Source organism: Myotis davidii, unplaced genomic scaffold (genome assembly GCF_000327345.1).
Source record: "Myotis davidii unplaced genomic scaffold, ASM32734v1 scaffold41, whole genome shotgun sequence".
NCBI lineage: Eukaryota > Metazoa > Chordata > Mammalia > Chiroptera > Vespertilionidae > Myotis > Myotis davidii.
Window position 1 is genome coordinate 186,363 of NW_006292344.1, and position 14,290 is coordinate 200,652.

Sequence of the window (14,290 nt, forward strand, 5' to 3'; positions counted from 1 at the left end):
GATCGAATCAACTGGTATAAATACGAATGTAACAAGACAAGACACAGAACTTAGAAGACAGAACCTACACAGAACCTAGAGACAGAAGAACTTCGCTGGAGAGAACATGGCAAAAGATCCTGGACAGAACCTGGCTACAGAACTTGGTTGGAGAACCTAGACAGAACCTGGCTGAAGAACCCAGCTAAAGAACCTGGCGACCGAACCTGGCTGGAGAACCTAAACCGAACCTGGCTGGAGAACGAACCTAGCGAACATGGCTACAGAACCTACCTGGAGAACCTGGAGAACCTGGCTGGAGAACCTAGGAAGAGAACATGGACACAGAACTTGGCTGGAGATTGTGGCTAGAGATCCTGGCAAGGCTGCTGATCAACTGAACACTGTCTCCGTGTCATTCCTTCTTCGCCGACTCTGTCCACACCTTTGGGGAACCCCTGGACCTGCATGGGGTGGAGTGGTAAGGGGGGTGGTCAGCTAGGAAGGAGCATGAGGCTTGTCCTCAGGGTCTTTGCCAGGATCACAGGGCCACAGAAATCCATTCAGTCTGTTTTGACAGGTTACTTGGTGAATCATCCATCTCTCACTGAAAGTTTGGCCTGGATGGAGTAAAAGGAGGGAGGTGAGAGGCTGGCTAAAGAGGGGTGGAGAGTGGGGGCCTCCTTCCTATTAAGGAGGCAGGTGTGTCAGCAGCTAGTAGTCCCCACACTCCAAGAACACCTTGCTCCTGTTCCCCTGGAAGGCTCTTTGCTGGCAGGCTCCCCGGTGGCCACCATCTCAGCTGCGGTTGCAGGTAGAGGTCTCTTCCTGACCTGGCTCACTCTCCCCATAGTGACTCTGACTCCTGGTGATTTGTTAGCATCAATTATAAACAAAATGCTCCAATGCTGCAAGCGACTCTATTTTTCCATCTCACCTGATGCCTTTGTAGTTTGCTCTGATCTGCCCTGAATCTTTGTATGACCTTGACATTTCCATGCCCTTAAATGGCTCAGTTCAGCTTCTATTTTATCTTACGTCAGCCCAGTTCCTACTAGCACGAGGATGACGCTTGTTTCTGTGTGTCTCGGGATCTCTTGTTCCTGGACACCGCCCTTGTGTATTGACATTCCTTCTCTGTTCCTCAGTGGATTTCTCTTTTTCCCTCCTTACCAGTTCTTACTCATGTACCCGCTCCCCAAGCTTGATTGGGGGAGCTCATGTTATCATCATGGATCTTTTCTTAGACTTGGGCTGGACTGTGTGTGAGCAGGAAATATAAAAACCCAGGCTCCCGGAAGCCCACACTCATTTCCACTAGAAATGTTACACATGAGAAATTTGGAAACTCTTTGATTCAGCAATTTGACTTCTAAGACTGTTTTATGGATATAACCATGACTTCCCTCCAGAGACTGAGTTTAACAAAGCACTATTTATAATTACCAAAAAAATGTTGGAAGTGGCTTAAACGTCCAGTCTTTGGGGGTGGGGTAAATTTATGACACAGCCACATAAATTGTCTGGTTTTATTGCATCTTTGTAAAAAATCTGGATAATAAAATAAAACCAGGAAGGGTGTGTTATCTGTAGTTATCTTGGGTGGGTGGAGAAAGAATGAATAACTTTTCTTCTCTTGTCTAAATTATATTTTTTAAAATTTCTAGAATGAACATAAACTTCTTTGGCACTAAGAAGAACAATGGCTTTAAAAACAAATGTTATCCACCCAGACAGCTCTAATAATATATGGGTTGAAAATTTAGGTTCCGTTAAAAATGCTCCCAAGCCCTAACTGGTTTGGCTCAGTGGATAGAGCGTTGGCCTGCGGACTGAAGGGTCCCAGGTTCGATTCTGGTCAAGGGCATGTACCTTGGTTGTGAGCATATATATCCTCAAGGGGGTGTGCAGGAGGCAGCTGATCGATGTTTCTCTCTCATTGATGTTTCTAACTCTCTATCTCTCTCCCCTCCTCTCTGTAAAAAATCAATAAAATATATTTTTTAAAAAATGCTCCCCAAATAAATTAGAAATGGAATTTACATTTGTAACATTATAAACAATATACCATAGCTCACAGGGAGACTTGAGCAACCTCAATGTATTTGTTGATTAAAATCAGTTGTCCACCAAGCCTTATCTAAACACAAAACTTGGGGTTTACTCTTATTTTTCTTACCAATGATAGCGAGTAAGTAACATCAGGATTCAGTGACTGGAGTGGTTTGCTTTGCTTAATCTTCAGTTCACTGTGAAATTACTCAGCTCCAGAAGCGGGAGGTCTGGGTGAATAGATGGCCGGTTTGAACCCTGGGAAGGAGATTGGCCCCTTCAGGTGAGGCTGTTCTGGAAGGAGCTCTGACCCGGGAGGAGTGATCAGGGCTGGGAGTGGGAGGGGCAAGGGTGCTTGCCCTCCTGCAAGTATTAGCATAATGCACTTCTGGTGCTCTCCAGGCAACTTTACTTTGTTTCTTCTCTGCAGGCCAAGTAGAGCCCACTGTGCCACCTCTGCAACCAGCAGCCCAGAGGAAAGCAGCTATGGGCCCCAGCTGAAGTGAGCTGGCCTCCTTGACCCAGCCCTGGTGCCACGTCTGTCCCAGCGCTGAGGTAAGACCCCCTGAGGACGGAGAGGGCAAAATGCCTCTGGTTGTGGTGGTGGTGGTGAGTGTGTGAAAGCCTTCTCCTCGAAGGCTCGGGAAAGAAGGAGTCGTTGTTCCTGGTTCAAACCATCTGCTTGCACCCCAGCCCATTGGGAGGCAAGGTCATTTGGTGGCCAAAGAGGCTGTGATTTTTCAGAGCAGATCTTTTGGAATCTTAACAGGGAGTTGAATCTACCCAATTGCTGGTGAAATTTGAACTCCAAAGGTAGTAAATTTATTCTCTAGGTAAAAATGCACCTGATTCAAGTGAATGCTTAACTTAGGTGCACCTGTTCTCTTCTTCAAGGTAAGTTGAGCTCCTAGGAAACTCGTTCTATCTCTCCAATCGAAGGGAAACAGAGTAACAGAAATTGTGTGTGCTAGGTTATTGCAAAATGTTCCACTAAGCTCACTAAAAAATGTCTTTAATTACCTGTATATGTTCTGATTATAAAGGTAACATGTACTCATAGGACATTTGGAAAACTACTGATGTGGAGGAAACAACATGCCTGAATCCTATTGCTGTGAACAGTCCTCCAGGTGTTTTTTTTATTAAGGTTACTCTTTAAGCCTTCATGTTGAGTAAGCCTTTAAGCCTTACTCTTTAAGCCTGGAGGTAGAGAGGTGGGGTAGAAAGAACACTTAGGAGCAGGAGAACTTGTTTCTAGTCTGGAGGCTCTTGAGAACAGATTTTTAAATATTCAGGAATTTGGCAAACTGGTTGTTAAAAGATTGTTGGCCGCTTGAAATTGGCCTTGGTGGGAAAATTTACACCGCGGACATGAGCCAGTGCTGCAAACCAGAGCTGTTTTGTTCTGGAGATTCAGGTTACCAGAACATCTCTGGTTCCAGAGCTTGCTCTACCACCAACAGGCTGGGTAGCATGGGCAAGTCACCTCACCAGTGCCTCCCTCCTCTTCCACTCCTGTGAACAGCAGGTGCTCAATAAGCATTTGTTAAATGAATGAATGAGAGCGAGATTTCTGTTGTTAGCCCATAAGACAGTTGTGAGAGTCCTATAAGAGAGTGGAAATAAAACGCATTGCATTCTGTGAGGCTCCCTCCTTATGGACAGAGAGGGTTTAATTGATTGGTAAACCTTTGGTTTATTTTTTTTTTATATATTTTATTGATTTTTTACAGAGAGGAAGGGAGAGAGATAGAGAGTTAGAAACATCGATGAGAAAAGAAACATCCATCAGCTGCCTCCTGCACATCTCCTACAGGGGATGTGCCCGCAACCCAGGTACATGCCCTTGACCGGAATCGAACCTGGGACCTTTCAGTACGCAGGCCGATGCTCTATCCACGGAGCCAAACCGGTTTCGGCCCTTTGGTTTATTTTTATTTAATCTTTTTGTTAATCCTCACCCGAGCATATTTTTCCATTGATTTTTAGGGAGAGTGGAAGAGAGGGGAAGACAGAGAGAAACATCGATGTGAGTGAAACACATTGATTGGTTGCCTCCTGCACGAGCCCCGACCAGGGCCTGGGTTGCAGAGGAGCCTGCAACCAAGGTACGTGCCTTGGTCCTCAGGTGGATGCTCTATCTACTGAGCCAAACTGGCTACAGCTGGTTTATTGATGGAGAGAAGTCGTTGGCATTTCCCCCGTTGGCTCTTGCTACTTGGGGGAATCTGTGAATTACTGACATCCTTTCATAAGGGCAGATGAAAACTCTCCATTTACTGGCCAACATCTGGGGCAAATTTCCTTGCTGGAAAAATCAAGAAGTTGGTCAGAGAAGTGTGAACAGGAAGCCCCAGCGCTACCAGTTGTGAGAGCCAGGACTGAAATCAGAGCTTTTGACTCATAAGCTCTAATGGGGGTTGGAGAGTGGGGGTTAGAGGAGGGAGGAGGAGAAGGGGTACTTCCTGCCAAATGTGAAATTTAAACAAAAGCCTCTTTCTTCAAGGCCCTGCTGTCAGCAGATTAGAGCTAATTAAATTAGCATAATGGAGCCCCAGCTTCTGCCCTCTCCCTCTACTTTCTGAACCTCTTGATTCCTTCTCCTCACCTGTTTCCTCAGTCCTGAAGGAGGGGATGAGAGAAGGGAAGGCATCAGTTAAGCATCAGTTGACTCTGTAGAGTTGTAGTTCAGAAAATGCTAAAGGTGGAAAGGACCTTAGAGGCTATTTGGTCCTACACCCTCATTTTAAGAAGCCAGACTCCACAGCGGGTGATTTTTCTGCCTGAGGTGAAGGTCTGTGCTCCTGGGAGGCAGGGAAACAGGCGGGGAGGATGGGATGGGACACCACTCTGGAGGCCACTTGCTCACTGAGCCCTCGCATAGGACTGGTAAGGGGGAATGGTGGATGGTCTCTGGGTGCCTCTATCCTTCTCAGTCCCTCTCCTGCACCTGTTCCACAGCCCCAATGCACATCATGAGGTGTCCCTCTGGGATGTTAGAAATTAAGCCCCCTTCCTGAACAGGGGCCTGGTTTTCTAGGCCAGTGAAATCAGCTGAGAAGATCTTATTCTGAGGACCTTTAAATTATGTGTATGGGGAAGGAAAGGGTGTTTGAGTTCATGATGGCTCCAGGCACTGTGCTTTGTGTTCTCCCTGCATGATCTCATTTAATTCTGCAATGACCTAGCCAGGTAGGTATTTCTATCACCATGCGGCAGAAGTTTACATTGAGTCTTGCAGAGGTGAAGAGCCTGTCAAGATTCCACACCTGGAAAGCAACAGAGATGTAGACTAAGCCTGTCTGTGACCTCCACAGCTCTTCAAAGTTAGTGAGCACTTTTTACAGCAAGCACTGGCCCACATGGATTGGAGTTCCCAGGCCAAGTTTCAACAAGGAGGGCCACTTTCCCTGAGGAACATCATTCTGTCTTTGAAGCTACCTGAACAGTTGCAGCTTAAAGTGCTTAGAGCTTTACAAAGGGCCACACTGTTCTTTTCCGTTTCAGTGGCTCTTCCGCGTACAGTAAGATAGCATCGGAGCTGGGAGCATCCAGAGGCCTTTAGCGTAGTTTCCTTATTCCTGTGATGCCCCAGGAGTGAGGTGGCATGCTGGTGGCCTCACATCCCTCAGCCAGTTAGAAGCAGGGGTTTTCTCAACCTCTGGACTCTCAGTGCTCTCTCCAGGGGAACATACTGAGGTGGATCTGTTTGGTTTTCCTCTGTATTTGGGTAAGAGATTATTCCGTTGGCAAGAGGGATGTAATTCAATTCATAGATATTTACTGAAAGCATGCTGTGTGCCTATCCAAATATCCCAGCCTGTTTGCGCAGGAAATTCTGGCTCATCCTTTGATATACAGGTGTGACAAGGGGAGGAGCTCCCTACATCAAGATTGTATATGACGTATACCATCCTGTAACTACTCAGCTCCAATCTTTTGTAAGAATTCTAAAGGGGGAAATTATGTCTCAAACTGCTCTGTGTGTCCCAGGGTTCCCAGACTTCTGAAAATAGCGCAGTCTGCTAACTGGGGAACAGAGCAGCCAAAGGTGGGTCGGCGTCTTTGGAAGACTCTTGCAGAGAAGTAGGGCCAAGGGAGGAGGCGGCATGGTTTGAAGCAGTGAATGGGTAGGCACTGATAAGTCGGGTAGGTTTCTTTTCCAGCAGAGCTGGGGTGGGTGGGGGAGCTGAGTGTACAGTTTTGTAGGCAATCAGGAATCCTTTCCATCAGTGGCACCTGATCAACTTCCGGAGAAAAATCTCCAATCAGTAGGGCACTCAGAATGTGAATCAGGGTTGAAAGGGTTCTTAGGAAAGCTTGTTGGTTGGCCTCCACATCTTACATTTGAGGAATTGGAGGCCCAGAAAGGGGAATGATCTTGTCTATGACACAAGTGAAACTGGAGTCTATTCTTCTGAATGCCCGGTCAGGGTCCCTTACACCAAATCCTCTGGTTGCATAGGGAGGAATGTTCTAGGGAGCAGCTATAGCTTGCTTTCTGCTTCAGCTTCTCTGGCCCAGTCCCTGTGATGGGTTGGGTTTGGTTGTTAGAGGAATTTGTGGCTAATTGCAACCCAGTATGGAGAAGATGTCCTCTCAATAATGCCAGGGATCCTTGGCTTCTCAGTGATGCCAGCCCTTCACCCTCCTTCTTTCAGATTCTTCCTAGACTAGGACTTGCTTAGGCCAGGGGACTGTCACCTATGGCTTCATGCTGGGAATTCACCACTGTGGGAAGGCATCACAATACAGAGAAAAGTGCCCCAGCATTGGAGACCTTAGACCTGCTTTTGAGCTGGCTTGACCATAGCTACTGACTCCCTGGCCTTTCTGACCTGATCTGTACAATGGGATGAATAATAACTACCTAGAGTGAAGATTAATAATTACTTATGTAATGTTTTCTCACAAACTAGATGACCATTAAATCGTACTCATTTTTTTTCATATATCTCTACTGAAGTATAATCGACAAAAACCAATGGGTGTTTAAATTGCACAACTTGATGAGTTTTGACATTTGTATATACTAATGAAATTCTCCCCCAATCAAATTAATGAATATAACCACTACCCCCCAAAGTTTTCTCCATCACCTTATCCTTACCTCCTGCCCCTGAAGATATGGGTAAACAATGCGATTTTAATAGCCTTTGAACATGGGATATATTTGAATGTGAGTAGCCAGATTATTATGATCATCTGACGTTTGTAGGCAAATTAGCCGTACACTGCATCATATGGGATATAGAAGCCGAAGTCCTGTTCGAACAACTTTGCTGTCTGCAGTTACCAAGATAAAATGTCTCCAATTTGCAAGGAACACAAGGACTGGACAGTCGAGCATTGGAAGAAAGTCATGTGGTCCAATGAATCAAGTTTCCAGTTACATCATGCAGATGGCTGAGTGAGAATTTGGCATGAAAGCATGCACCCCACATGCATGTGCACAACCCTTCAAGCTGGTGGGGGCAGTGTTTTGGTTTGGGGCATGTTTTCCTGGCATGATTTGGGCCCTTTAATTCGTGCAGAACAATGTCTGAATAGTACAACATACCTAAGTATCTTTGCTAATCAAGTTCATCCTATCATGATGGCGTATCCCAATGGAGATGGCTTCTTCCAATAAGACAATGAGCCATGTCACGATGCTCGTATTATGAAAGAGTGCTTTCAAGAACATGAGGGAGACTTTGCCTTGATTAGGTGGCCCCCACAATCACCAGATCTCAATCCAATTGAGCATTTGTGGGACGAAGTTAAAAGGCAGCTGGTTCCACAAATATATATCCCACGTTTAAAGGCTGTTTAATTGCATTGTTTACCCATATCTTTAGTAAAAAATCACTTGTACTGTCGTGGTAAACAACCTGCTTTCCTATTTATAATGGTCTAGCCCTCTGGCAACTTCAGCACGAAATCATAGCTAATTTGCCTACAAACGTCAGGTGGTCATAATCTGGACACTCAGTGTATACATATATTTCCCCATAGGTGAGCCAACAACCTGTGCTGATTTTGTAATGTCCTGCGTGGTAAGTTCTCTCCACCAAGCCCTTCCTGAGTCTAGTGTTTCAACATCACAACCTTATGGCTGAGGTAAAGAACCTCTAGAGTTGACCCAGGATGATGATTTTCTCAGTGTCGAGGGAAGCTGCCATGACCGCAGGCCCTTTCTACACTTAGCATCTCCTGTTATCTCCACTTGTACATGGAGAGGCCCCTCTAATACTGGAAAAAATAACAATGATAGCTAGCAATTATACTTACGTGCCAGGTACAAAGTGCTTTCTACATAGTAACTCATTTAATTTCCCCCAAAATCCTGAGTTAAGTACTATTATCTCCAATTTGTGAAAAAAAAGGAGAAAACTGAGGCACAGATGTCTCATAGCTAGTAATTGCTGAGTAAGTTGGGATTTGAACTCAGATGGTCTGACACTCAAATCTACCCTTTTAGTCCTTATGCTGTGATACCTCTGTGCTAGGGCAGAAGGAACCTCATGTGGCATGCACCCTGCTATGGGAACCGGAAGGGCCTCAGGCTCCCCACTTAGGAGCATGTGGGGGGAAGGGGAAGGCTCACCATGGGTTCTCTGGGGCATCAGCATGTTGTGATGTTGAGATTGGAACTGGAATAGGTGGGAAGTGCTTTTCCAGGGGAATGGGCTGCTCCTTTGGAGGCCTGCACTGGGCATGGGCTGTCCAGATGTGAGTGAGGCTCTGGATCTGAAGACACAGTTCTGTTCTTTGAGCCTGGTGTGCACTCAGGATGGGCTCACACACACTGTGGGAAGAGATGAGGAGGAGGATGTAGCAGCCTTGACCTTGGGGGACAGCACATGACTGGTCCCCAGACTCTCAACCACCTGCCTGTGCAGCAGCAGTAGGGACCTTTACCTTGCATGATAGGGGGACTGAGACTAAGCTCAGAGCCAGGCCCTGCAAAGCTGTGCCTTCTTTTTTATTGCTTGTTTTTGAGTGTGCACATGGTCAGTCAGCTTATTACTCAACCAACACAGTGCACCATCAGGGTGGTTTTGATTATTATACAGATTTTTGTATTGTATTGTATTTTGTTCTATTCTATTCTATCTTTAAAAAGTTTTTATTGTGATAAAATAGACCTAGCATAAAATTTACAATTTTAACCATTTAAAAAATATTTTTATTTATTTCAGAGAAAAAGGGAGAGGGAGGGAGGGGGAGAGAGAGAGAGAAAGAGAGAGAGAGAAAGAGAGAGAGAGAGAGAAACATCAATGAGGAGAGAGGGTCATTGATCGGCTGCCTCCTACATGTCCCCTACTGGGGATCGAGCCCACAACCCAGGCATGTGCCCTTGACTGGAATTGAACCTGGAACCCTTCAGAGTGCAGGTCGACCCTCTATCCACTGAGCAAAACTGGTTAGGGCAACCTATTTTTTTTTTTTTTACTGTTCTCCAATAGTATATATTCAATCAACACAAAACAGTGAATAGGAGTGAAATTTTGTCATTTAAGTTTGGAAAATAGACTTCTAAAATGTAATTTACATAGGTCATTACCATTTTTAAGTGTACTGTTTAGTAGTGTTAAATATGTTTTCCAATGATCTGAACATTTTTCATCTTGCAAAATGGAAACTGTTTTCACTAACAGTTTCCGTTTTGCCACTTTACTCCGATCCTTGCAATCACCATTCTACTTTCATTATTTTTTTTTAACCCTCACCTGAGGATATGCTTTTATTGATTATTAGAGAGAACAGAAGAGAGAGAGATGGATCAGCTGCCTCCTGTACGTGCCCCGACTGAGGATTGAACCCTTATCCTAGGTTTGTGCCCTGACTGGTGCTGCTGGACCTGAAACCTTTTGGTTTACGGGATGATGCTCCAACCAGCTGAACCACCTGGCCAGGGCTCATTATACAGATTTTAAAAAACAACTTTATACTCCATGACATTAACTTGCTTTAAGTGTAAAGTTTTTTGTTTGTTTGTTTTTTAGTAAATTTACCAACTTGTGCAACCATCAGCACAACTCGGTTTTAGAACATTTCCATTATTGGTGGGGTCATCCTTACATGGAGAAGGCAAGAAAATTACTTCTCATGAAAAGAGTTCCATAATTATTTTTTCTGGAATTACTTATCTGCTACTGGCAGGAGGATCTCATTAATTTGATTCACTTGTATTTACTGAGAACCTGCTGGAACCCACAGCTGGGCTAGGTGCAGAAGGAAATAAAGCGATAACCAGGTGGAGATGGCTGCTTCCTTGCAGCTGACAAACTTCCTAATGTAACGCATTTGGGTGTCTGGGTCTCCTGGCAGCTGCTGTGCAGGTATTTGTTTTTTACCCTGTAGCTCTTAACTGAGGACCGGGCTAGGGCCTCGTTTTTGCAATAGAGGCATACCTTGTTTCAGTGCACTTTGCTTTATTGCATGTCACAGATGTGTTTTTCACAAACTGAAACATTGGCTCTCGTGGTCTGGAACTGAACCTTCAATACCGCTGAGGTATGCCTAAATTGGTAATGCACTGACATTATTGGTTGAGCAGAAAGGGAAGTGTACTCTCCAACCTCTGTAAACAGCTCTAGGCTTTGGCAAGCCTGGATGCAGACCAGGGAAGAGAAGAAAGTGGGTTTTCTGTTAAAGGTACAAAGATTCAATAGATACCATTGGAGTGAGGGTGCACTGAGGGAAGAAAGAGCTCGAGCAAAAGCAGGACAGCAGGCCAGGGCAGATGCAGGGAGTGGTGGTGCAGTCGGTGACATATAGTTTAGGGGCACATTTGCATGTGGTGGGTGTTGCTTGGAGGCGTGGGGGTGAGGAGGGAAGCACAGTCTTGTGTGCTAGACTGGGAAATTTGGACTTAGCGGAGCAAACATGGAAAACACCATTTTAAGTCTCCGAGGAAGGGCATGATTATTCAGAGCTGGACTTGGGAGAGGAATTTTGCAGTGAGGGAAGCAGGCATGGGTTAAGAGGGTACCATGAGGGTGCAAATATTAGGTGACATGGGCCTGACTTGGACAGGAGCGGTGGGGAAAAGAAAGAAGTGTGTGAGGGGAGAAAATCTCTGTTCTGACCACTTCTCCTGGGGTCCATACCTGCCTTGCCCACCTGCCTGTTGCACTTCAACCAACCCCTCAAACTCAGTCTGTCAAAAGCCAGACTCAATGGCCCCTCTTCCCCCATGCTTTTCTCTTACCTGGCATGCTTTTCTCTCCCCTCCATTTCTCTCTTTATTCCACTCCTCTTGATAGGAGGAAAGAGGAGCCAGAAAGAAGCCAAGCACTCAACACTGTCCCCATGGAAGGCAGTGCCATGGAGAGCTGGTGAGAAATTTCCAGAGAGGGTGGCAGGCAGTGCCAAATGCCAAAGAGGTGAGTGAGGATGGGCACTGAAGAAGGGCTCGGGACTCAGGGCTGGTACTAGCATGAGGCCAGGTGTCTCAGGTGCAACATTTAAGGAGGACCTGACAGTTGGGTGCCAACCCGTACTTGTACAATCCTGAGAGTGAGGGCCTCCTTAATTTTGCACTGTAGGTACTTTCCTTGCCTTAGTCTAGTCTTGGACTATGTGTCTGGAGAGAACTGGTAATTAGGAGGGGATGCTGGTGACCGTGGGGAAAGCATTAGATTGCAAAGGGCTAAGGACCAACTGTGGAACTGTTTCTTCAATAGAAAGCCCCCAAGCTTCCTGAAGCTGCATGGGGGCACACTTGTCTCTCTCCTTACCCTGAGATAGCCTCTTAGGATTTCCACAGACTATCTAGGATTTCTGGAGCACAGTTAGAAGACCACTGATCCAATTCAACCCCCCAGCTTACCACAGAGAATTCTGAGACCTATAGAAGTATGTGACTTGTTCAAGGTCATACAGGAAGGTGTGACTTTAGAGGTCTTTCCTTTCCTATGATGTATTATCTTCAATTGTTTTATATTCTCTTTTTGTTTTCCCCCCATCTTTTCCCCCCTCACTGTAAGAATTAGAAACAGCCCTGGCTGGTTTGGCTGAGTGGATAGAGCATTGTCCTGCGGACTGAAGGGTCCCAGGTTCGATTCTGGTCAAGGGCATGTACCTTGGTTGTGGGCAAGTCCCCAGTAGGGGGTGTGCAGGAGGCAGCTGATCAATGTTTCTCTCTCATCGATGTTTCTAACTCTCTATCCCTTTCCCTTCCTCTCTGTAAAAATCAATAAAATATATTTTTTAAAAAAGAATTAGAAATAGAGTTGATACTTAAAGTCTGATCTGTATTCGAAGACCAATTCTCGAATTCTGAGAAGTCAATTTACTGAATCCTACCTACATTACTGTAGGGGATTTTACATAGATTATTTCAGTTATTTCTTATAAGAACCTTTCAAAGTACATGCCATTAACCCATTTTTCTGATGAAGAGACTGAGGCTCAGAGAGAACAAATGACTTGTTTAGGTTTGCCCAGTTACTAACTGGTGCTGCTGGATCTGAAATACGTGTTCTCCCTCTATACCCCATGTTTGCTCAATCTTTCATATTGACTGGGTGCCATCGTGCCAGGCACTATATTTTGTGCTGATACAGTCTAAGCAAAGGAGACTAAAATCCTGCTGACACCTACCCCGTGTCTGTGAGGGGGATGGGCTTGCTCTTTATAGGTCTCTGGGCTGCCTGTGGTGGCTGCTGTGTTCTTTTGGTTGTTGCTGAGATGAAACCCACAGCCCAGTTCACTCCTCAGCCACCAAGTCACATGGACTCCTTTCTTTCTGCCCTGGTTCTGAACCTTTTCACTGAAATCCCCTGTAGGCAATACAGAAGTTTATGATGCAAGACGCATGCCCCCACTTCCCCGCAAGCAGGTCTGATTCAGTTCCACGATTTAGCCCTGATAAAGTCAAGTATTTTGGCCTCCTTTGCCCCCAGTCCCAGTGAGAATTTGGACCCAGTGTTTTCACTTGTCACTTTAGACTGTTTGCCAGAGTTTGCGGAAAAAGGCCTGGATTATTAATGCTCTTGCCGGGAACAGCTGCGCCTTGCCAGGTTGTCATATGAGCCCTCTGAAAAGCCCTGAGCTGCAAGGCCCACACGCTCCCGGGCTCACTGGCTCAGGTGGGAAATGTGATCCTATCCTACAGAAACTGCAAACAGCCCAGGAGGGCTGAAGGCAGCTTGGGAGGGGTTGATCAGGGTCTCACCAGGAATTCCCAGCAGCAAAATGAGCATCCTAGGAGGCTGATTCCATCCTGGTGCTTCAGGGGTTCCTGCAATTTTTGAAGGCCTTTCTAGTCTGCCGGCCCCCTCCCCCAAAGATAATAAGTTTAGTAATATTTAGAGATCCACTACTACTGGGTGCTATGCTGGCCACTTGAAATACATTACAGACATACCTCAGAGATATTTCGGGTCCAGTTCTAGACCACGACAATAAAGTGAGTCTCCCAGTAAAACAAAGAGCAATAAAATGAGGAATGTCTATAGTTTAATTCTCAGAACAAGGTAAACAAGGCTTGTTACCTTGACTTAATGGATGAGTAAACAGCCTCTGAGAGATTAAGTGAATTACCAAGGTCATGAAGGTAGAAAAGGGTGGAGGTAGGCTTTGAACCCAGGTCAATCGCATGCTCCTTTCAGGACATTGCAAGCCACCAGACAGAATAATATTTTCCTTGCTCACCTTCAGGTTATCCCTGCATCTGTCCTAACTCCTCTGTCTCTCATCTTTACTTCTTCCCAGTACTCTGCAAACCTGCTCTGGAGCCTGGTATTCCAGTGAGGACTTGACTAGATAGAGTTCAAAATCCTCCAGGCCAGATGGTGAGGTGGATGGTGGTGTTACAGGCCAACCCAGGGATGAAGAAAGATGGTCTCTCACACCTTCTCCTCTATCTCTGGCTCCACTTCACCTCTTCCTGCTCCATCAAAGCTCCTTTTTAGCACCAGGAGCTCAACACTGAGTTTAGAGCAGTGGTTCTCAACCTTCCTAATGCCGCGGTCCTTTAATACAGTTCCTCATGTTGTGGTGACCCCCAATTTCATTGCTAAAAATTGAACATAATTAAAGCATAGTGATTAATCACAAAAACAATATGTAATTATATATGTGTTTCCTGAAGGTCTTAGCCGACCTCTGTGAAAGGGTCGTTCGACCCCCACGATCCACAGGTTGAGAACTGCTGGTTTAGAGACAATCATCTAATAATGTCACTGGTTTGCTGGTTTGCTTAGAAAACCTCCACCAGTCCCAGTTTCTTTCAGGATAAACTTGGACAAGAAACAATTCTGGACCA

The 14,290-nt window shown here is 45.6% G+C and overlaps 1 protein-coding gene across 3 annotated transcripts in view; it reads left to right on the plus strand.

The window, feature by feature from the left end:
* The window catches only part of ST6GAL1 (ST6 beta-galactosamide alpha-2,6-sialyltranferase 1), a 123,953-nt gene that overhangs the window by 31,864 nt on the left and 77,799 nt on the right, over window positions 1-14,290 (plus strand). For all 3 annotated transcript variants that reach the window (XM_006765850.2, XM_006765848.2, XM_006765849.2), the window contains exon 2: window positions 2,462-2,586. The gene's annotated coding sequence lies outside the window, so the exon portion shown is untranslated. The remainder of the gene's footprint in view (window positions 1-2,461; window positions 2,587-14,290) is intronic.